At 56.0% G+C, this 22,074-nt stretch overlaps 2 long non-coding RNA genes across 5 annotated transcripts; both read right to left on the reverse strand.

Moving 5' to 3' along the window:
• Window positions 1–3,847: 3,847 nt before the first annotated feature.
• LOC109373016 (uncharacterized) lies at window positions 3,848–5,916 on the reverse strand. 3 transcript variants are annotated; one of them, XR_002122143.1, is made up of 3 exons: window positions 5,413–5,916; window positions 5,054–5,154; window positions 3,848–4,871 (listed from the first exon to the last, which is right to left on the reverse strand). It is a non-coding gene; the product is annotated as an uncharacterized LOC109373016 (long non-coding RNA). The 3 variants fall into 3 exon arrangements; XR_002122144.1 differs by having other exon boundaries at window positions 3,848–4,431; window positions 5,236–5,916; XR_002122142.1 differs by having other exon boundaries at window positions 5,236–5,916.
• Window positions 5,917–12,891: 6,975 nt separating this feature from the next.
• LOC109373009 (uncharacterized) lies at window positions 12,892–17,120 on the reverse strand. Of its 2 annotated transcripts, none has more exons than XR_002122141.1 (3): window positions 16,846–17,120; window positions 16,270–16,409; window positions 12,892–13,740 (listed from the first exon to the last, which is right to left on the reverse strand). It is a non-coding gene; the product is annotated as an uncharacterized LOC109373009 (long non-coding RNA). The 2 variants fall into 2 exon arrangements; XR_002122140.1 differs by having other exon boundaries at window positions 16,270–16,655.
• Window positions 17,121–22,074: the final 4,954 nt, after the last annotated feature.

Raw genomic sequence — 22,074 nt, forward strand, 5'->3', positions numbered from 1 at the left:
GAAGTGATATGTCATTCTTTTTTTTTTAATTTTTAAAAAATTGGGGAACAGTGTGTTTTTCCAGGACTCATCAGCTCCAAATCAAGTAGTTTCAATTTAGTTGTGGAGGGTGTGGAGGAAGATTGTGAACCAGCAATCTTGGTGTTATGAGCACTGCACTCTAACCAATTGAGTTAACCCGCCACCCTCTTATTCTTTTCAAATGTCTGTCAATTTTTCTAATTATTTCAATGGAATACAACAATAGGTAGCTTTTTGAGATTGACAATCCCCCCCCCCCAAAGTAAGCATTAATACCCTTGAGTTCCATATAGGTTGTTGCATGTAGCAATAGTTTACTGCATTTTAAGAAAGACTTTTTTTAAGAGAAGTTTTTTTTCACAGCAAAATTGAGGTGAACATACAGAGATTTTCCATATACTGTCTGCCACCCACATGCACAGCCTCCCCCATTGTCCACGTCCCACACCAGAGGGTACATTCGTTAAAATGAACCTACATATACGTCATTATTATCCAGAGTCCCCATTTCACATTAGGGTCACTCTTGGTGTTGTACCATCTGTGGGCTGGTCAGATGTCTAATGACATGTGTCCACCATTATAGTATCATACAGATATAGTTTCACTGTCCTAAAAATCCAATGTGTTACAGTCAATTTTGTCTGATGTGAGTATTGCTACCCAAGCTTTCCTTTTGTTTCTCTTGCATGGAATATCTCTTTCCATCCTTTCACTTTTAGTCTGTATGTGTCTTGATTGGAAATGAGTCTCTTGTAAGCAGCACATAGAAGGGTCATGTTTTTTAATCCATTCAGCACCCTATGTCTTTTTATTGGAGCATTTAGTCCTTTACATTTAAAGTAATTATTAGTAAGTAAGTACTTATTGCCATTTTGTTAATAGTTTTTTGGTTGTTTTTGCAATTCTCATTCGTTTTTTTCTTTTGTTGATCTTCTCTCTCCTGGTTTGCTGGTTTTCTTTAGCGTTTTGTTTGGGTTCCTCTCTTTATTTTTTGTGTATATTTTATAGGTTTTTGGTTTGTGGTTACCATGAGGTTTATGTATATCATTCTATGTCTATAGCTGTGTACTTTAAGCTGATAGATATTTAAATTTGAATATATTCTAAAAGAACTATATTTTTTACCCCCCCCCCTTTTTTGTTTTGTTTTGTTTTTTAGAAATATAGAAGGAAGATTTATTAAAGTAAGGGAAGGGTTGGCTGGGCAGAGTCTGCTGGAAACTACTGCAAACTACTGCCCCCCACGCTTTGCTTTTGATGTCAGATTTTAGATGGTTTTGCTTTGTGTATTCCTAACTACTTATTGTAGTTTGATTTGAATTTGGTACTTTTGTCATTTGACCCTCGTAGTAGCTTTTTAAATGTATGAGTCACTGTACTTATTAAATATTTGGCTTTATCTATGTTGACTGGTGAAAAATAACTCTCTAAGTAATCCACAAAAGAAAAAGTTTATTCGGGAAAAGAAAAAGAACCGAGGCCACCACTGCAGTGCGGAAAGCACACCTCGGACACGGAGCTCCGACTGGCAGCCCAGGTGGAGGCAGAAAGACCCCGGTTCCAAGATGGCTAATCCCTTTATTATGATCCCTCCCCCAGAAATCAATAAGGATAAACAGGAAGTCAGGATTACAGCGTTAACAAGGGCCCAGCCCCACCCACAGTCCTCCCGACTCTATGGTTAAGCATCTTAAGACGCCAGTTCACTTTATCACCTGTGAGCTTTTTTTCCCTTTCTCATATATATATATTTTTTTTATTGGGTAATTGGGGGGATGGGAACAGTGCTGGGGAATTGGGGGAAGGGGAACAGACAAGCCGCTGTCGCCCTGCTCCTCAATCTAGCTGTGGAGGACGCCGCCCCACCGGCCCAAGTTGGCACCATCATCGCGCTCCTCCCTGGCGAGGCAGATCAGTCGCCGGCCTCTGGACGGCCGCTCACTGCGGCTGCTGGCCGCTCACGCTGGCTGCTGGCTACACACGGCAGCCCATGGCAACCCACCGCCACAGGGACCGCAGCCCACGCCGTCGCCAGCAACCCACGGCAGCCCAGCTCCAGGCCGAGCCGCCGTTCAGCATCCTAGCTGTAGAGGGCAGTGTCACTGGCCCTCACATGCGGGATCCGAACCCGGGCCCTCTGGCGTCCCAAGCCAGCTCTTAACCATCGCGCCACTCGGCCGGCCCCCCTTTCTCATATTTTCTTATGTCTGGTTACGGCCTTTCCTTTTCTGCTTAAAGAACACACTTTAACATTTCTCATCAAGCTGGTTTAAGGGCGATGACCTCCTTTAGTTTTTGCTTGTGCAGGAAACCCTTTCTCTCGCCTTCTTCTGGATGAGCCTGCACGCGCCCTACTGAGGTGGAGAGGGACACAAACAACGACGCTCACCGCAGACCCTGGAGTCCCCTGCAGTCCCCCAGCCTCTCTGTTCGCGCTCGTCCTCTCATTTGCTGCTCAGCAGCTGTTTGTCCAGCCCTCAGTCATCTCTCAGGAGTCATTCCTCTACTGGCACCAGTGGGTGGGACTGACCCTCAGGCTGACTGGCTGTGGGGTTTGGCACACAGCTTCCAGGCTGCTGTGCAGGGAGCTTACCCCAACGAGTGGGATTCACCCCAGTGGGCTCTGGTGCCTGTTGAGACCACCCTTTGTGTGTGCCGCTTGTGGGGCTAATTGGGTGGTGCTCTGCTGTGGTCTGAAGCCAACCTCCAAGTATGTTGGTTCTGGGGCCTCTTGGGAGGGGCTCTGGTGCAGGCACAGGTCACTCACTCTCTTTGACTGGCCGGGGAGTGCCTGTTAGGAGCTACAAAGCTATCCACAATTGTTTGCTTTTTGTGATAATGTTAGAGGTACATGAGAGAGGCCATGCTGCAAACTGAGGATGGCTACCACTAGTACTGAGTCTGGTGTAGCTCTGCAAAAACCCAGGACACCCCAAAGCTTGCTGCCACCTGCCAGCTCCCGTAAGGCCCTGCCACTAATAAAGCCTTGTGTGGTATGCAAGTTGGGTGAGGCAGGGTGTCAGGGAGTCACTAGGGTGGGATGAGTTGTGGTCACCAGGTTAATGTAAATTCTGGTTTGGTGCCAGTGCTGAGCCTGGAGTGACTCAGCAAAAGTTTCACAGCACATCAAAGTCAGTCACCTCCTGCCTGGGGCCAGGGTCTCCTATTGTTTTCCAAGAAACAGTGCAATGTGGGCGGGGCTGGCTGCTTGCTGAGAAAGTGCCTCAGGTGTTGGGTGAGCTGGGTGGGGCAGAGTCCCAGCTGAGTCAGCAGGGTGGAGCAGCAGAGCTCACAGACCAATCAGATTCAGATTTGGACGTAGGCGTAGGGGGCGGGCTCAACACAGGAAAGATGGAGCACACCTGCCAGCTCCCTGGGAGGAGGACTCGACACAGGCGACTGTCCTCCAGTCCTTGTCTTGAGGCCACACACCTCAGTCTGCACCCTGTCTGCCTCCAATGCCCTCCGAGTCACCGTCCCTCCGTTGGAGCCCAAGATGAGTGCCTGTGAGCAAGTGAGTCTGTGTGTGGACCTTTTAAGAGAACGTCTGGGTTTCCTGCAGTCTCCCTCCCACCTGGAATCCCCACTGTTTTTCACAGCAAGATATTGTGGGGGCTCCTCTTTGCCTGGGGAGCTTGGTGTGGGGGTGGGGTCTCTTCACTCCTGCGGGAGGAACCTCCGTGGCCGAAGTATCCCACCTGATTCTTATTCACCACATGCAGGTGTGGGCCACATTTCACGTCTCTGCCCCTCCTGCTGGTCTCGACGTGGCTTCTTCTTTATATTCTTAGTTATAAAACTTCTGTCAGTCAGACTTCAGCTGGTTCTCCAGGTTGATTGTTCTATAATTTAGTTGCAATTTTAATGTGTTCACAGAAGGCAGCAGACACTCTGCCATCTCGGGTCTCCAGCAGAAATTATTCTTAAAGTCTTCAATTTAAGAAAAAAATTAATGAAAAATTTGACAGACTGTTCTCCCAAGATTTATATGCTGAGGTTTTCCCCTTCTCCTTGTTTCCTTTAGAACATTTCAAAAGGGTTTTTGGAAACATTTGCGTTTGCTGCCAGGAGAGCTGTATTTCCAGGCCCTGGGTTCTCCACAGAAGCCCAGCTGATCTGAGCTAAGGTTCTGGGGGCCTGGTACTCGGGACTGTGGCTGTGCCAAGCCTCAGTGCTCAGGGCTGGCCCCAGGGGGCTGTCGCTAACGGGTGGGCTGCCTCTCAGGCTGCCGTTCTCCTCGGCTGCATTCCTGAGTCTTGGCATCACCAGTTCGGCTGCTTTAACCTGGAATCAGCAAGGCGGTGCTGGCTGGTGGTGTTGAGTCAGGGACTCATTTGCAGTTAGCTCCAGTTAGTGGTGGGGACTTGGTTATGAGTTGGTTCTTTGGCTAAACAGCAGTCTTCCTTTCTGGAATATGAGAAACGAGTTTTTCTCCCTTACCCACAAGTCCCACCTGCAGGGTATCAGGCCCTTTTCTCTGCAGGTCTAGCTTTCTGCTCGTGGAGCCAGTGATTCAGGCCTCACTTATCGGGCGGCAAATTAGCTCCAACTGCCGAATGTTTGTAATTCATTGAAAAACGCTGACTACAGAACATTGAGGGCATCACAACAAAGGCGATATCGAATGCAGGGCCCAGCCATGAAACAGGACATGTGTATCTACGGGGTGCCTGGTTACCCTCAGTTAGGGTTCTCTGGAGTTAAAGTGGGTCACAGCTTTCTCCCCCCCTCACTTTTTAAAGACAAACGTGAGGTTTAACAATGAGGCAGGTTCCGCTTCACACCCTTGTCCTCTTGTCAGACGGGTGGCTCTGTGTCACCAAGTAGACAGTGGGACCCCTGGGAACCTGCTGACGGCAGGGAAGGGGACTGAGGCTGCAAAGTGGGCTTGGGGTGTCTTTTTCCCCTGCCGCACATCACTGGGCCTCAGCTACACCCCCTGCTGGCGTGGTGGGGTGGAGGGGTGAGGGATGGGGGTGGGGGAGGTGGGGGAGGGCCGGTGTGGGGAGGGGGTGAGGACCGGAATTACCAGAGCAGCCCACACACTTGTCTGTGTCCTGGGGGCGTTGGCACTGGTCAGAGGACGTCTGGTAGCAGGTAGTGACGGGCAAGTGTCCGTCCACACAGTTTCTGCAAGACGAGGATACTCTGTAAAGGACTTTAGTGAAAAGAATAGCTTCCCAGCAAATACGCTAAATAAAAAGCATTCACCTCCCCAGGAGTATCTGTCAGAGCCTGATGTGAACGAAACAGAAACACACAGTATGCTGCGTGCAAACGAGATTCATGAGCACTGTCTGAGCTCCGTGGGCCTCGGAGAGGTCAGAGGGAGAGGAAATGGCCGTGGGGCAGATGACAGGTCCCCAGCCCAGCAGGCAGAATACTCACGTGACTGCTCCCCAGTTCATCTGTGTGCTTAATGCAAATCCAAGTCTTTAAACGTCTTGAAGGATTTGGGAGTGAATGAAGCATTCGAGAAAACCCTGAGGATGAAAGGAAAGCAGACGGGCCACAGTCCCCTCAGCCCTTTCGTTCCTCTGGCTGCTCGAATAACTCAAGTGACACACAGCAGATTAACAGGAGAAATTTAAATTTTAGTACATGCACTCGGGGAAGTCACACAAGCATGAAAATTCCAAAAACAGTGAGGCAAAAGGTGGTGTATATGTCATTTTGGACTGTGGAGGGGGAGGTGGGCCATTCACAGTAGGTGAGAAAGGCTACCTGGAAACGGGGACACAGAGGGGACCCAGGGGACAGACTTTGGCAGGGGTCCTCCCTGAGCCGCACCCCTTTGCATGTGATGAGGGGTGATCCCTGGTGCAGGCTTTTGCATCAGAGTCCTTTTAGGCAGGCGAGGGAGGCACAGAACGTTCCCTGAGCTTGTCTTCAGCTCCAAATAAATAATCTGCAGGTCAGGGGGGCACATGATGGGGACACTTGCTCCTGCCCCTCCATTATCAAAGCTTCTAGCAAAATAGAAATGATCGGGCCGGCCGAGTGGCGCGATGGTTAAGAACTGGCTTGGGACGCCAGAGGGCCCCGGTTCGGATCCCACATGAGGGCCAGTGACACTGCCCTCTGCAGCTAAGATGCTGAACACAACAGCTCAACCTGGAGCTGGGCTGCTGGGAGTCGCCGGTGATGGCGTAGGCTGCAGCCCCTGCTGCAGTGGGCTGCCGTGAGCTACTGTGTGTGGTCAGCAGCCAGCGTGAGCAGCCAGCAGCCAGTGTGAGCTGCCAAGAGCCACCGTGAGTGGCCGTTCAGAGGCTGGCAACAGATCTGCCTCACCCGGGAAGAGCGCAATGATAATACCAACATGGGCCAGTGAAGCGACATCCTCCACAACTAGACTGAAGAACAAAAGCACAGCAACTTGTCTGTTCCCCTTCCCCCGAGTCCCCAATGCTGTTCCCCTCCCCCAATTCCCCAATAAAATCTTAAAAAAAAGAAAGTTAAATTATGATATTATAGAAAAATCCGAAGTCACAGGGATAGAGCTGGCTGCTGAGTAGCTGCCACGCGTGGGCTGTCCTGCAGTGGTGGGGCCGGGCGGTGGGCATGGCTGGCCGACAGCCTCTCCAGGGCATTTTCTGACACGGAGTGTGTTCGCCCAGGTCAGAGGATGACCCTACTCTCTTAGAATTGTAGGGGAGTGAACACCGACAATGGACGTATCACATTGGCATCCAGATGCTAAAATGCTGACTCGCACTGTTCCCGCCACCCACCAGACACGTGTCTATGAGACATGGTGCCCTCGCTGACATTCGCATAAGAAAACCTGCAGCTGGGGAGACAGATGGGGACCCGTCGTGTGCTTCCACTTAAGATCTCTTCCTTCATCCAGAAGAGAAACACGAACAGTGGACAATTGTCTGATAAATCGATCGACTTCCTTAGATTTTGTAACGTACAGAAGGAAGCGCCTCTGATTCTTGCCAGCCAGTTTGAGGTGTTAAACAGGCACAAAGAAGGAAACACGCAAACCCTCAATGCTCCCACGAAAGCTGGTGAGCACCTGGCATGTCCCCTGTCCCTTCACACAAACCATCAGAAGCAGAGGGCAGCGTCAGCGGCCTGACTCAGGGCCCAGAGAGGTCCAGGCACAGGCCATGCTGTGCCATCCCGACCCTGGAGGGTGCTGTCTGCTGGCACAGCAAGGGCAAGCACGGATTTAAAGAAGAAGCCCTAACCTTCTGTAAGATAAGGGAGTGACAGCCCTGCCTTTCCTGGAGCATGTGCTTTAGGGAGTGTGCAGTCGTTGGAAGCAAGCCCTCTGAGCCCCAGGAAATGATGGAAATCTGCTTAAAAGCAAAATAAGTCTCTGGCCAGCTTGGCAACCCAGGAGTGTCTTTCTCAAGGACTTGGAGCCATCGCTTCAAAGCGTAGACTCCAAGAGAGGCCACGTGGGTCTGCGGTGTCCAAGGAGGGATAGCCTGGCGGGTGCCTGGCTCCAAGGGGCAACCCCGCCCCCCACCCCCATCGTAAGCAGAGGAGACGTTTCTTCTTCTCCTGTAAAGAACCAATTGGCTGGCCCAGGTGGTCGCCCCAATGACCAGGCGAGTCTAGGACGGCGTGTGTGGCAAATGGTGCTGTCCAGCCTCTTACTGAGGACTGGCGACCATGTGTCTCGTGAGCACAGGTGCCACCAGCGTGGCCGCGAGGGCGGGGCTTCTTTCTGACCCTGCGCTCGCTTAGCCTGGGATCTGCGTCCCACTCTGTTTCGTTGCTTCTTCAACGGCAAAGCGGTTTTCCTTACTACCTGTGAAGAGGTGTTCTGGGTTGGAAGGTGCTTTTGTTTTCAGGTACGTTTCACCAGCAATGAGCAGTGTCAGGGTTCACGGCGACCAAACCCTGCTGGTTCTCAGCTTCCTCCTCGGCAAAGGAGGGTGACCCGCGTTCTCAGATTGTCGTGACATTAACTCCTGTAACGTCCAGGAGCTCAGCCTATGCTCCCTGCTCCTGTCCCTCCACTGGTGCCTGGCCGAGTCCTGCAGTGACTGAAGGGGCCGTCCTGACTGTGGAGACCTCAGCCTGCGGAGAGGCATGAAGAACCAGTGTCCCCGGCCCCCAACGTGGGTTGGCCAGACAACTGGACAGCGTCTTCTGTCCGTTTTTCTGACAGCATGAGGCTCTGTGTGTCCAGGAGTGCTGAAAAGGGGAATCTGAGGAGATATTTTGTGTTGTTTTTTTCCTAAGGAAGCTAAAGGAATTGCTGATCTTACAAGGAAACTGCTCTCTGAAGGCTTTCATCCTACTTTTGCACATTTAGAATTTAAAGCAAAGTCCAAATCTCTGGGGTTCACATAATCACAAGCATCCGGCCTCCTGCGATGCGAGCGAGGCGGGTGGCGCCAGGTTCCAGGACCCCCCGAGCTCAGCCTCCTCCCCGCAAACGGTTCCTCCTGGGACTAGAGCACAGATGATGCGAGGTCAGGGCCTGCAGGGGGTGACTCGACCTGGCTCTGGGTCTCCAGCCCTGAGGCTGTATAAACGACCGGAGGGAAACACAAATGGGGAAGCCTTTGCAGCCCTCAAACTAGGGAAGAGCGCCCCATGCCACACGCCGCCCGGGGCTGCGTGGCTGGGCCCCATTTGTCAGGACGCAGCTGCCCCAAGTCAAGAAGATAACCTGCAGTCTATGAAAAGGAGATTTTCAAGTAAGGCGGCGGTGGGTACAGCTTTTCAGACACACAAGTGAGTATCTCCGTGAGAAGGAAACAGCAGCACATGCTCAGTGTGGGCAAGGAAACCAGGGCAACGAGATGAAACCAGGATAACAAGCTGAGGCTTGAGGTGACCACAGGGGACAAAGGTAAAAGGACCATGAGGACACACAGTGGATAGTTTGTGTTGGCCCCCTTGTCCAGGGCTTCACCAGCCCCCACCCCCACGCGCACTTGTGACAGGTAGGCCCAGGAGCACCCACTTTCCCGGTGGGATGTCCAGGCTTCTCCTCGCTGGTGGGGGATCCCTGGAGACCATGGCGAGGCTGGGTCCGATGCCCACACGGCCCTTCTGCGGAGCCTTGAACTGCCCCCGTGTCAGCACATCTGCCCGCTCGTCGCACTTCCGCCACCCGGGCACCAGCCGGCTGCTCTGCGCAGGGAGAGGTCCAGCTGCCGGGCCCCGGGGGGAAGGGCTGGGGCTCCGCCTCGAGAAGCGGCCGGCCACCCCACCCCGATAATACTCCCAGTGTCCTTACGAGCAGCGGAGGAGACACCAGGCTGCAGCCATCTCTCTCTCTCTGTCTCTCGGCCACAGAAGGACACAGGAAGGAGGCAGCGTCTGTAGGCCAGGAAGGGAGGCCTCACCAGGAACCAACTGGTCGGCACCTCACCCCGGACATCCAGCCTGCAGACTGTGAGAAACAATGACACAGTGCGGACAGAGGGACTGGTGGCAGCAGGCACCTTTCCTCATACCACAGACATAAGTTCCTAAAGGCATTTTGTTCTTGTGTGATTTTTTTCTGAAATGTGCTTTCATCATTCCTGCTGTGACAATAGTTACCTTGAGACGATGGCTAATACTGTGTATGACCTTTGGAAATTTAATATGCCAGTTTAATAGGCAGGGTAGGCCAGGTAATAAAAGGTCATAAAAGTTCCTGCTTCAGGCCTCTGTTCTCAGTTCTGGGTCACTTTCCTCTCGGTTTCCCTCTTCTTTCTCCCTCCTCTGCTAGTGCATTCCAGAAGTGCTGCTGTCCCCAAGTCCTCTTTCTGCCGTTGCCCGCAGGGACAGGCCAGCAGCCGTGTCCACAGGGTGTTCTCCGTCTGGGCAGGCGCTGATGAGCACAAGGCAAGGCAGTGACAGCACAGCAGGAAGTGGGGGCGTCTGCGTGAGTGGGACGGTGTGACTGGGCAGCGCCTTGTGCTGGTGAGGGGGGAGGGGCGTGGAGGGGTCAGCGGGGAAGGGGGCGCAGTCCGAGGCAGCTGGGGGCACTGGGACGGCGGGCGTCAGTGCTGGTGCCAGCCACACCCTCTATGCACAGGGCACTGTGCCAGTCCATCGCCTGTTTCCTGTGAGTGGTGTTGGTGGCCCCTGTACTGTGTCCACCTGGGGGTGTCAGGACCGGCTCCCTCATCCGGTGACGCACCTGCAGGCTGAAGCTCTCCGTGTCCCCTGTTCCCTGACTCACAGGTGTTCACGCTGAGAGCTCACCCTGAAACTTCCTGCTCACAAGTCCCCATGTCAGAGACCGCCAGGCTGCGGCAGGGTCTGGCGAGACAGTGGGATTCACCAGCTGTCATCTTTTTGGTGGGACTGCAGGGAAGGCAAGGAGTGAGGGAGCCCCCTCAGCAGCCGAGAGGGGGCACGGCAGGCCAGCCCCAGGTGGCACAGAAAACAGCCAGCGGCTTCCTCGCTCATCAGATTTGCAGGACAGCTGAGGGTGCGGGGGCCACAGCTAGACTGCAGGAGGTCACAGGTCAGGAGGAGGCGAGGAGGCGGTACCACCTGCACTGCGGGGAGGCCCAGGCTGCACACCTGCTCACTCCAGAAAGCCGTCAGCACCACAACTGTATTTGGAGCAAAACGGCTTGCTGTGAAAACATTACAGCTGATGCAGAGGGAGGCTTACTGGGGGGCAGCCCGCTTGCATACCAGAGGGTCTGAGTTTGATGCAATTTAATTTTTGCAAAAATACACCATCTTTTAAAAGGCTAAGTAAGAGCTACAAAATCAGCTACTTACAGTTGTTATAGTGGCATTTTTCTTTTCAAAATAATTTAGTCTCTAATGAGTGGAAAAGAAAACGTGGCTCCTGGGGGATGAAGGAGACGGTGCGGCCGACGTGCTCCACGTTGCTGTTCAGCTTGTCCTTCTCACCGAAACCCCCAAATGAAATGATTTTCTTTCTCCTTTCAAAGTAAATCAGGCATCACACAGAGCCAGTGAAGAAAATTGATTCTATCGCTTCTAATGAGGAGAAAAACCGCGCTGAGGGCGACGGCTTTTCAAGGCACATTTGCAAACACATCTCTAGGAGGTTGCAGGAAATATTGCGTGACCTGCCCACCCCTCTCCCCCAAGAATGGCCGCCTCGAAATGACTGACGTGGGTCTCTGAGGCAGGGCCGCCTGCAGAGGGCTCCGGCCCGTCAAGGACGCCTGTGCTGGGCCCAGGAAGGAGGGTCCCTTCCTGGCTCTCTGCCCTCAGCCTCAGAGAAGGGCCCTGGTTGCCCAGCAAAGGGACAGCTGTGCACACGCGGCCTGACCCACGGCCACACTGAGGTTCGTTCCCACCTTTTGCCGCCTCTTTCCAGCGTATAGTGCAGGCGTGAGCCAGGACCCCGGAGCTGAGCTGCTGGACGGAGCCGTGTGGGACTGTGGGCCAGCCACCTGCAGCCCTGTGCCCAGTGTCCCCACTTGTCCCCACCTCCAGCTCACGCAGGGCCTGGCCACAGCGGAGACGAGGGCTAGCCCGGAGGGTGCTGCTCCCGCACACTGAGCGTCGTGCCCGGCGCGGAGCCCCTCAGAGCCCTTGCGTAATGGTGTGACGACTCGATGCTCTGAGAGCCTGCCTGCTTCTACGTGTATGAAGATACGAACCAGAGACTGGGAAGACCTCGTGCTTGTCTGGAAGCTACTCACCCCGCATCTTTCAAAATGACGCTGGCTGGAACGGCCAGCACGTGGCTCTAAAGTGAAGGAGACGTCTAGGCAGCTCTTGCATCTGCTGCGCTGGCTTCGTCAGGGCAGTTGGAGTCCTCCGTCCCCTGGCGGTTGTGACTGTGGGCTGCGTCCGAATGGGGGTGGCTCCCGATCTGCTTTGCCCGGGTGACCCCTCAGAGGGATGGCGACTGCAGGCAGCAGCTTGAGACTTTGGGAGGACGAGTCGCCGCCTCTGACTTCCTGGTTACAGGAGAGGGTGATGCCTGTCAAGTAACATTCATGCCTATTCCCGCTCAGGTCCCAGGAAATGCAAATTTTTAATGATTAGAGACTTTTCCCCAACTTTTCAATCAGATTTTAGTCCTGTTAGGTTATAAACCAACTCAGGAAATAAAGAAGCATGGGCTCTTGAGGTAGAAAGAAATGTTTATTGGTAACACTTTGTAACAAATCCAGCAGGTCACCTGGGAAATGTTAAAAACACATGCTCTCAGCCCAGACCTACCAAACCACAACTGGGGGCAGCCCTCCTGGGGTCCCGATGCCCAAGTTTGAGAAGCCCTGATTTACAGCACAGAATTTGGGGTAATGCTTCGATGATAGAATTCAATGAAACACACACGCACAAAAATGACTTAAGGTTCTGTGCCCTTCACGGAGAAAAGCAGTGGGCGGGGTGTGTCTGTGAGTGACAGGCAGCTTGGCCATCTCTGCAGTTCAGTTTTTTTCTCAGGTCTGGTAAAATAGGGTTTTTAAAATGTGTGTGTGCACCCCTAAATGATACAGAGTTTGAATTTGCTTGGTTTCAAGTTTTATGGAAACAGTGTCACCGTCCCCCAAGCTGGCACATGGGCGCATGTGCCTAGACTGTGCTTACTTTTACCATCCTGTAACATTCCATTGGACTGATGTGTCATTAGTCACTTTTCTTCTCCTGTGACTGGTGTTGGGTTGTTTCCTGTGTCCTGTCTTGCAGACAACACAGCCTGCCCTTGTCAGCGCGTGTGCCGTGCCCACCTCAGGCTTCTGAAACCCAGGACAGCCTGCTCTGGGTCACAGGGTTTGCAATGTTCACATTTACCAGATGACGTCAAGTTGTTCCCAGGGAAAGATGGGCCGATGTCCCCCTCCTGTTTCTGAGCTGCGTCTACGCCGTCGCTGGTGACTCACGGCAGCCCAGCTCCAGGTTGAGCTGTTGTTCAGCATCTTAGCTGTGGAGGGCAGTGTCACTGGCCCTCATATGTGGGATCTGAACCAGGGCCCTCTGGCATCCCAAGCGAGTTCTTAACCATCACGCCACTCGGCCGGCCCCTGCTATTTTTATAAATGGGGGCCTTTGGAAAATTCTGTCTGTTTCACGGGTATAAATATGTTGGTAATTTTTGATGTTTGTCTTATGGTTAAATGCATATCACTTCTAATAATTTAGGTATAGACTTTGATGGATTTTCTGTGTAGAATATTATAATATTCAAATAATGACAGCCTGACTCCTTACAATTTCCCAATGTTTAAGCTTTTTGTTTTTTTTAGATTTTTATACTATTTATTATACTTGGCTCACGGGCACTGGTGTGCTCAGGTGTGCTCAGGTGTGAGCAGGTGTGCTCAGGTATGTGGGCAGGTGTCACGGGGGTTGTGTACTCCTGCCCTTGGGGACGGGGGCCACAGCCCTGAACAGTGGGTCCTACAAGCAGCACCCTCGTGGGCGTCTGGTCTGCCCATCCCCTTGGAGCTCCGATCTCTGCTGCGATGGCTTCTTAGAATTCTCTCTCTGTTTCTTCCAGGGAAAGAAGAATCAATTAATGCACGATAACAGAGTGTTTACTCCTGGCTTGCCCAAGCACCTTGGGGAAGGCTGCTGCTGGGAGGAGACGGGGGCTTGCCTGCAATGTCCCAGCTTCTCTCTTTTAAAGACCTCTGATCAAAGGAAGTGCCGTGTGGACCAGATGCCCCGGGGGCAGCCTGAGGCCATTTGCTGTGGTTCCTGGGGGCCCTGGAGGCAGGTCTGCTGCCCCGAGAGCAGGGACTTAGCTGAACGGAATGAATGTATACACGGGCTCGCTTCTCTCTCTCTCTGTTTATAATCTGAGTTGACCTGCAAAAGAAATAGTACATCTCCTGTGCCTTACAACGGCCAGAGCTGCTCCCCAAACGCTCTGATTTATTCCTTGGTCCTCACAGGTCCTGTAACCTGTTAGATTTCAATAAAATCTCATCATACTGAATTGCATTTTTCTGATGATAAAAATCTGTCATAACATTTTGTAAACCACAGAAACATATACAGGAGAGGAAGACGTCGGTATTCTCCGCTCTGGACACGCAGGGCCCGGCTTCCCGGCTTCTGTGTGGTGGGAGCTTTACCTGCGTGTCACATGGGCGGGGTGACACTGAGGTGCCAGGGACACGGTGACTCCAGCCTTGTTGCTCTGGAACTCTGGGCCCTCGGTGCAGAGACCCAGCGCCCCTCGATCCCCAGGGTTTGCTGAGGACCTGTGTCTGCCGGAGCTGACCCTGGGGCCTGAGGAGGGACGTGAAGATGAGTAGGAAGTGGCCACTGTGCCTCATTCACAGGGAGGGGGTGACGGCGGCAACATGACTGCCATTCAGACTGTCGTGGCTTCTGGGGCGGCTGCAAAGGGCGCTTGTCTCACAACAGCATCCCCTCGTCTCCCCACCTGGGGCCGGAAGTCAGAACTGGGGTGTCGGCAGGGCCGTGGGCCCTGAAACCTGTGGGAGCAAGCTGTCTCCCGCGGTGTCCTCTCCTCTTACAGGGGCACCCAAGTGCAGGATGGGGCACCTCAGGTCCCTCAGTGCTTCTGTGAAGATCCAACTTCCAAATCAAGTCACTTTCTGAGGCTGCAGCTGGACATGAGTGCAGGGGGTGGGGGTGGCAGCCAGACCCTACAAAGGCCGACATGGGGGTGGAAAGGCAGCGGGACTGGAGGGGTGAGAGGCGGCTGGCCCATCAGCGCTGGCTGTGATGTCTGCTTCTGTCACCAGTGTCCCTCCCTTCCCCCGCTGACATGGCTCCAAAGGGGACCAAGCTACGTGTCTCCCCAACACCCCTGTGCCTCAGGCTGGACAGGGGACTCGGGCTCCTGGCACTTGGCTGTCCCCAGTGTGAGTATAGGGGCCCGGCCGGTAGGCAGGCTGGGGCCGCTGGGCTGTCTTTGTGGCACGTGGACAGAGCTGATCTGGGAGTCCCCCGAGGCACGGGGCCACCTTGCCTGTGTGGCGTCCCTCCTGCTGGTGTGTGGGAGACACGGTGAGCACCTCAGGACCTACCACAGGCGCGTGAAGCAGCCCCAGCCCACCCCCTGCTCTGGGCTGCAGCTAGAAGGTTCCCGGCCAGTGCCGTGGGCGAGACTGCCAGGCAGAAGAGAGGAGGGACAGTGCCCAGCCACACAGGAGGCGGCAGGGGACCTAGGAGTGGGGGCGACTGGCAGCTGATGTGCAGGGGAGGGCGGGGCAGGGGTGCTGGGCCCCCCCCCCCCCCCGGCCGCCTCCAGTGCCACCAGGTGTTCTGTGGTCAGCTGGCTGAAAGGCTGTGAAGCCAAGGGCAGGGGTCTTGCGTGCCGAGTCCCTCGAAAGCACTCAGACACAGCGGCCGTCCTTAGGGCTTCCCTCGGGACGCATGTGCTGCGGGAACACGCCTGGGGGATGCTGGCAGGCAGCGGAAGCTCTGTTTCTAGAGCAAGGAATTGAAGTGTGCTGGCGGCTCAGTGATGGGAAGGTGGCCCCAGCGCTCCTGGCAGGAGGTGGTGAAGGCTGGGTGGGGGCGATTTCGGGGCGGATTTCCAAGACCTGGGGATAGATGGGACGCGGACGACGGAGGGGGGTGAGGACAGAGGCTGCCGGCTCCGGGCAGCAGATGAGGTGGTGCCTGCAGCCCAGGCTGGGCTGGGTGGGGCCCTGCCAACATTTCAGAGGCGACCTGAGCCCCATGAGAACACTGGGTGTGACCCAGAGCGGCAGCCCTCAGCACAGGGAGGGGACGTCAGCGGGACCCCAGCAGCCACACGGGGCGCTGCTGCCCTCAGCAGGAGCTCATGCTGCGTCTCAGGCGTTTCCCCGGCTCCCTCCCTGTACAGGACGCACTCTGTATTCTAAACGCTTCTGTAATTTCGGTTTCCCTTTAATCCCACATGGACTTTCCAGCCTTAGCGCCTATATTTAACCTATTTAATGAGATTGCTTTTCCAGTAATTCCTGAAACTGGTAATCTCTAATTGGGTCAAATTCTCTACCCACAAGCCAGCGATTCTATTTTTAGCACAAATCCTCGGGCTGAAGCTCTGTGCCTCTCGGGTGCAGCTGTCAGGGCGGGCTCCTGCGTGGGGGTGAGCCTGGTACCCAGTCTCCGCGCCTCCCCCGTCTTCAGCCCTGACCCCCAGGATGGTTTCCACAAGCCCATTTAATGCTGGTCACCTTAGGACCCCTGTGTCACTACAAATAACCAAGGCCCTGGGCCGGCCGAGGGCCCACCCATCCTGCCCTCTTGGTCCTGGCCGTGGACGTCCCCCAGGGACACTGAGCACTAGGGGTGTTGTTTCAGGAGTGTTGTTGTCACTGGGGGTCACAGACAATCCCGCCCTTGACCCCATTCAGCCGGGGATCCCACCTGCCTTCAGGTGCAGCTGGGAACTGTCCGTAGAATACAGGGCCCTGGTCCACACTGAACGCCCGTCCTCTCCAGGGGCAGAGCTGGTCCCTGGACAACTGCCTGTATCTCCGCCTTTCTCCTCGCTGGACTGTGAGCTCCTGGCAGGCAGGGTGGGGCCTTCATAACTGCCTGTCTCCTAAGGTGGGCCTCAGTGGCCCTGCCTTGGGGGGCCTGACCGTAGCCCCTGATGGAGACACATGCGTCTCTGTTGCATGGCACCGCATAGCTGTGGCTGCGGAGAGGCCCCCCAATGATGCTGGGTGCTGGGGTCACATCTGTCCATCTGCTCAGTGGGTCATAGGGGGACCCACGGTCACAAAGGTGCAGACCTGTGTCCTTAAAAGCTGGGAGAGGGGCACAGGCTCAGGAAGAGGGAGCAAAGCGCCTGGCTTCTTACCCGGCCCCCGATTCGCGGCCCCCACCTCTCAGCACCTGTGCCAGGCAGGCGTCTCCCTCTGGGCCTCTTATGGAAACTTCTGCCCCTCCCACGCCCACACCCCCATGGCCTTGGGTCTGGATGGGGTCTGTCCTGACCTCAGGTGACCTCCCGCTGGTAGAACTTCGCCTGGCTCCTGGCCGCTCTCTCTGGTTCCTTCCAGGCCTAGCTCCACCGTCCAGCCGATTCCAGAAATGACCACACAGGGTCCTTCCTGAGAAAGCCACGTTGACATGGCTGTAGATCAACCGAGAGGTGTCCGGCATCAAAGTGGCAGCTGTGTTCCAAAGGTGCTCTTGGGAGACGCTCAGCCAGGCGTGGGGCCTGGACATCAGCCTGCCCCTCCCACTCTTCACCCCTGCACCTTCCCGCATCCCGGCCACTGCTGCCGAGGACATGTGGTGAGGACTGTACCACTTGTGAAGTTGCTGTCACCTTGGGATAAACAAGGATAAGTGACGACCTGTCCAGGGAAACTGCTTGGTGGCTGACCTTGCTGGGGGAGAGCCGTGCCCTCTGCAGCGTCGCACAGATGGCAACCAGTAAAGTCCCATGTGAGAGTGACGTCCCCGCACCCAGGTGACGACAGAGCCTGCTCCTGAGCAGGGCACGCAACCCAGCTCGGCCACCACTGGGCAGCGAGCACCCCTCCCTCTCAGAAATACCCACCATACCTGCCCAGAATCTAACCTTTTTTAAAGTTAGTAGAAAATCACAATTGAGAGAAGAGAGGAAAGGGGGCACTTGGGGTGGCTCATACAGGAGCTGTGGTCACATCACGGACATGGCTTTTTTGTGAAGACCCATTGGGCGTGGGTGGGTGGCACCTGACGGCAGCATGGCTTCCCTCCCAGGGTCATCTGGACCCTTCCACCTGCTCGTGGCTGGGACCCACCAGGTGACACAGCAAGCTCACAGACAGGATTCCTGTCCGGGCACCACAGTCTCTGGGCCTTGAAAGCTCAGGCACCCTTGTGGGTCCTGGGCATCAGCTGCGGAGCCCAGCGCGGCCTGAGCCACTGTACCCACTCCAGGCTCACCCAAGGACGTGCCTGTGGCTCCTTCCTTTGGAAGCACCTGCCACAGTTGTCACCTACTGATCTGTGCGGCTGCTGGCCTGGTGCCAGCCTGTCCCTCGGCCAGGAGTCCTAAGTGACAAGGGCAATCGGTGGAAAGAGCCCATCACGCGAGCTCCCTCCTGCCAGCCAGTCTCCCTGCAAACCAGGCATACAGTCAGGTGACATGTGATGCCAGTCACCTTGTGGCCAGCCTACACCTGGCATAGAGGCCCCCGAGCACGCGGAGGGCAGAGGCAGAGCCCCCTGAAGCCCCATCAACCTTTATCCCGCCGCTTGGCGAGTCGGGGGTTGGATTAGAGAGTCCCATCCTGCCGTCTCTGCCGAGGGGTTCATTGGTCATCTGTATGGGCCTGAGCCAGCTGTCCAGACTCCAGCTTCTGGATGAAGGCAGTCGGGGCGGGAGCTCTCTGTCCCTTCCAACTGGAGGAATCCCAAGTAGGTCCCTCGACAGTTTCTAACTGCCGCCCACAAATCGTGTTAGTGGCCCTGCATGCCCCAAGCCACAAGTCCCCAGGAAACATCCCAGGCAGCTCCGGAAGTGTAGCCCTGCACCTGGCTGTCTGGGGGACCGCACTGCGCCCGGCCGCCCCGGGGACATCGCAGGCTCAGCCCGCACTCAACCGGTGCCAGAGCTGCTCCGTTCTAATGGCTAACAGCCTGCTGTGTGGGTGGCTCGTTACCCAGAGCCGGCTTTGACCAAGTTGCCTATCGGGTGTGGTTCCCTGGTGACGGCCTGTCTCCCCACCGACCTGCATTTCCACGTGGTGGGGCACCCCACGGGGGCGGGCTCCTCCCCACCCACTCACAGGAAGTGTGTGCAGAAATGCAGAGTGGGTGCGAGGTGGAGATGCGTGTCTGGAAGCCAAATCTGCAGCTGAAGTCCGAGGAGCTTGTGGGCGAGCCTTCCCCACGGACACGGGTGTAGAGTGGCTTTCCTGGCGGCGCCAGTCTCTGTGGGCGCCTGACATTCATATCGAGCTCATGCCTGTGAGCACAGAACCCGACGGTTAGGGGCAAAGCCGGCTTCGCTCTGTGCTCACCGAGTGCAGCCTCTGTGTGCACTGGGCCTCTCTTCCCACGAGAACCCTGTGAGCCAATGAGAGGAGGAAATGAGGCACAGAGAGGTTGAGTAACCTGCCTAAAGTCACACAGCCAGGACACATGACTCAGGGTCCCCACTCAGTCATGATACCATGTGTGCCCCTGTGGTGGCCCACCCACTATCCAGGGCAATTTGTTTGGTTTCTCCAAACGCCAGAGCCCTGGATAGTTGTGAGGCTCAAATACAAAGACACACACGAGGTTGCAGGTGGTGAAAAGTCAGAGGGATGCTGGGCAGTGTTACTGTAGCGAGGAGCACTGCATCCGTGTCTCAGGGAGGCACCACTCTCCTTACGAACACGGGGAGGCCTCCGGGCCCCCGTGGACCCAGAGGGCTAAGGCTGTCATATGTACTTGTTCTGAGAGGAAAGCATACATGTGGTTACGAGCAGGTGGCTGAATGCCCAGCCCCACAGGACCGAGGGGACCGATGTGGGTCCCCTCCTTTTGCTTGGCTCTGGGGGGAGGCGTCCCCCAGAAGAGCAGGGTTTCCTGTGTGACCCCACCAGCCCTTTGCTGTGGGCTGATACTCACCCTCTGTGACATGGACAGTCATGCAGGATGGACCACGTGCCAGCTGCAGTTTGCACCATAACAAAGCATCGCAGACCAGGGGCTCAAAGGACAGACACTTACGTTGTCACAGACACACAGGCCGGATGTTTGAGACCCAGGTGTGGGCAGGGCTGCTCCCTTTGGAGGTCCCGGAGCAGGACCCGCTTGGCCCCCCTCCTGACTTCTGCTGGCTCCTTGGTTTGTGGCATCGTCACTCCAGTCTGCATGGTGTCCTCCCTATGTGCTTGTCTGTCTCCAAATGTCCCCTTTGTAAAAGGGGACCCACCCTATTCCAGTATGACAGCGTCTTAACTACACCTGCAAGGACCTTCTTTTCAAGCAAGGTCACACTCTGAGGTCCTGGGGGTTAGTATCTCAGCATATGAATTTTGGGGGGCTACCACCCAACCAGCGATGCCAATGGGGAGCTCGGGGTGTGCGCAGGTCACTCCTCTTAGATGATACCCCTACACCCCTGGCTGCTCACTGTCCATGTGAGGCCTTCTCCTTCCAAACCAGCAAACAGGGAAGGAAGAGGAACATGTCAGCAGTACAAGTCCACCCCATGACAGTGACAGCCCCTATGAGGTGTAACCACAGGGTTGGCGTTGGGAGGCCGAGCTCCCCCTGTCTCTGTGACGTGGCACGAGCCTCTTTAGGCCTCTGCTTCTGTGATCAACCTTCTGTCCAGGGTGCATGAGGAGCCAACAGGACAACCCACAGCGTGGTGACCCGTGCACCGCCCCATAGGCCTTGGAGCTGTGTCAGGACAGCGTGGGGCCCGGGGCACCGCGCCTGACAGAAGCGTGGCAGGATGCCAACCCTGCCTATGAAATTCGGAGGCAGAGGGCACTGCCGACTTGTGAGCTCTCACCCAGGCCGCCTCTGTGTCTCGTGTTGTTTGGTCAAGCTTTGCATATTCCTCAGCTTTCTTTTCATAAAACCATTAGGACATAAAAACACACCCCACCACTTAACTTGAATCTACCCTTGATCGTTAAAACTTGCAAAGGAAAGTCCTACTGACTTTGCTACCATCTGGGGACTGGCGGGGAACAAGTGACGGACGACTTTGCCATGCCAGCTACGAGCAGAGGTGGGCCAGGTGAGCTGCCGGCCAGTCACTACCCTCCAGGGGCTTCCAGTTCCAAGGGGGGATGGAGGCAAACGGCCAGATGACCAGCTAGAGTGGTGGCATTAGGGAGGTTAGGGACTGTGGGTGGGGAGTCAGCCAGGCTTCGAGCCGCCCTGTGGAGAGGCTGTTTCAGGGGTAGGGACCTGGTGGCCACCAAGCATTCACCGATGTGAGCTGTTGGGGACAGGGAGTGGACAGAGCCCCTGGCCTGGGCAAAGACTGTGAGGTGCCATCTCTGCAACTGTCAGAACTGACGTGTGACTACTTTGGGCCTTTTACAAAAGTGGCACCTTTGTGTGGTTCAACTAACGCTGACTCCAGGGAAACCCGAAGCAGGCTTCAATCCTTAGGGCCCTACGACAATGCATGGCGCTGTGGCTGTCACTCCGAGGGCCCACTGGAACCCCAGCGGCGCCTCTAAGCAGACCCATGCCTGGGCCACCCAATTAAACCTGGGTGGAGCTCCGGCCGGGGCGAGCTCTGGGTCTCTGCTCTCATGGGACCCCGGTGCCTGGTCCATGCACATGGAGGGGTGGGCTTCCCTTGAGTCCTCACTGCTCTCCACGCCTCCTGGAGTCTTGCTTACGCTGGGATTCCCGTGTGTACCAGGCCGGCGGCACCAACCCCGGGCACGGCAAGCAGCAGAGGAGACGGTGCCCAGGAAGCTGGTCCCAGGCCGGTCCTTACGGGAGTGAGTGTAAGCCCCGCACCGCGTGGGCACCGCGTGGGCACCGCCTCCCTACATTGGCTGCGGTGGGAGTGGGCGGGGGAAGAAAGCTGCCTCCCACTGCGTGGGCTTCCAGCCCACCTTAGGGCAGACCGCGGTGCTGCTTTGTCTCCTGCTCTGTCCCTGCGCCAGCCTCGCACCCGCTTCCTAAATGCTCCACCTGCGGGGACTGTCCCCTGACTCTGGGCACCAGGAGGCACCGCTGTGAGCCCTGCCACCCGGACCCCTCCAGGCTCTGGTCCTGGGCGCCCCACCGCTGCTCTCAGGGTTCGCAGGGCGCAGGGCAGGACTCGTCCGCAGCCCCGCCCAGGGCGGGTCCCGCGTGCGGAGGGGCGAGGGGACGCGGGGACACCGCAGGCGGCCGCCTTCCTCGCGTCACTTCTGCACCTCGGGACCCGGCCCTGGGTCCGCAGTCAGGCGCGGGCACCATCTCGAGCTCCTGTGGAATTGAGGGGCCTGGTTATATTGGGGGGGACACATATTTGTCAGGATTCCCATGTGGAATAGTGTAGGATTTGGACATTTTTAACGCTCCAAGAGGCTGCCCCAAAGACGGCACAGCGGGGTGCCCCGTCCACCGGCGGGGAAACTGAGGCTCAGAAGGGCGAAGCAGGCGCCCAAGGTCACCCGGCCGGCCGGGCGGCGGGGGACACCGGGGGCGGCGGCGTGGGGGCGCGCGTGGGCCGCGCTCGCCCAAGCCGGAGGCCCGGGGCTCGGCTGTCGCAGCGCG

This window comes from Hipposideros armiger, unplaced genomic scaffold, assembly GCF_001890085.2.
Source record: "Hipposideros armiger isolate ML-2016 unplaced genomic scaffold, ASM189008v1 scaffold_685, whole genome shotgun sequence".
Classification (NCBI taxonomy): Eukaryota; Metazoa; Chordata; class Mammalia; order Chiroptera; family Hipposideridae; genus Hipposideros; species Hipposideros armiger.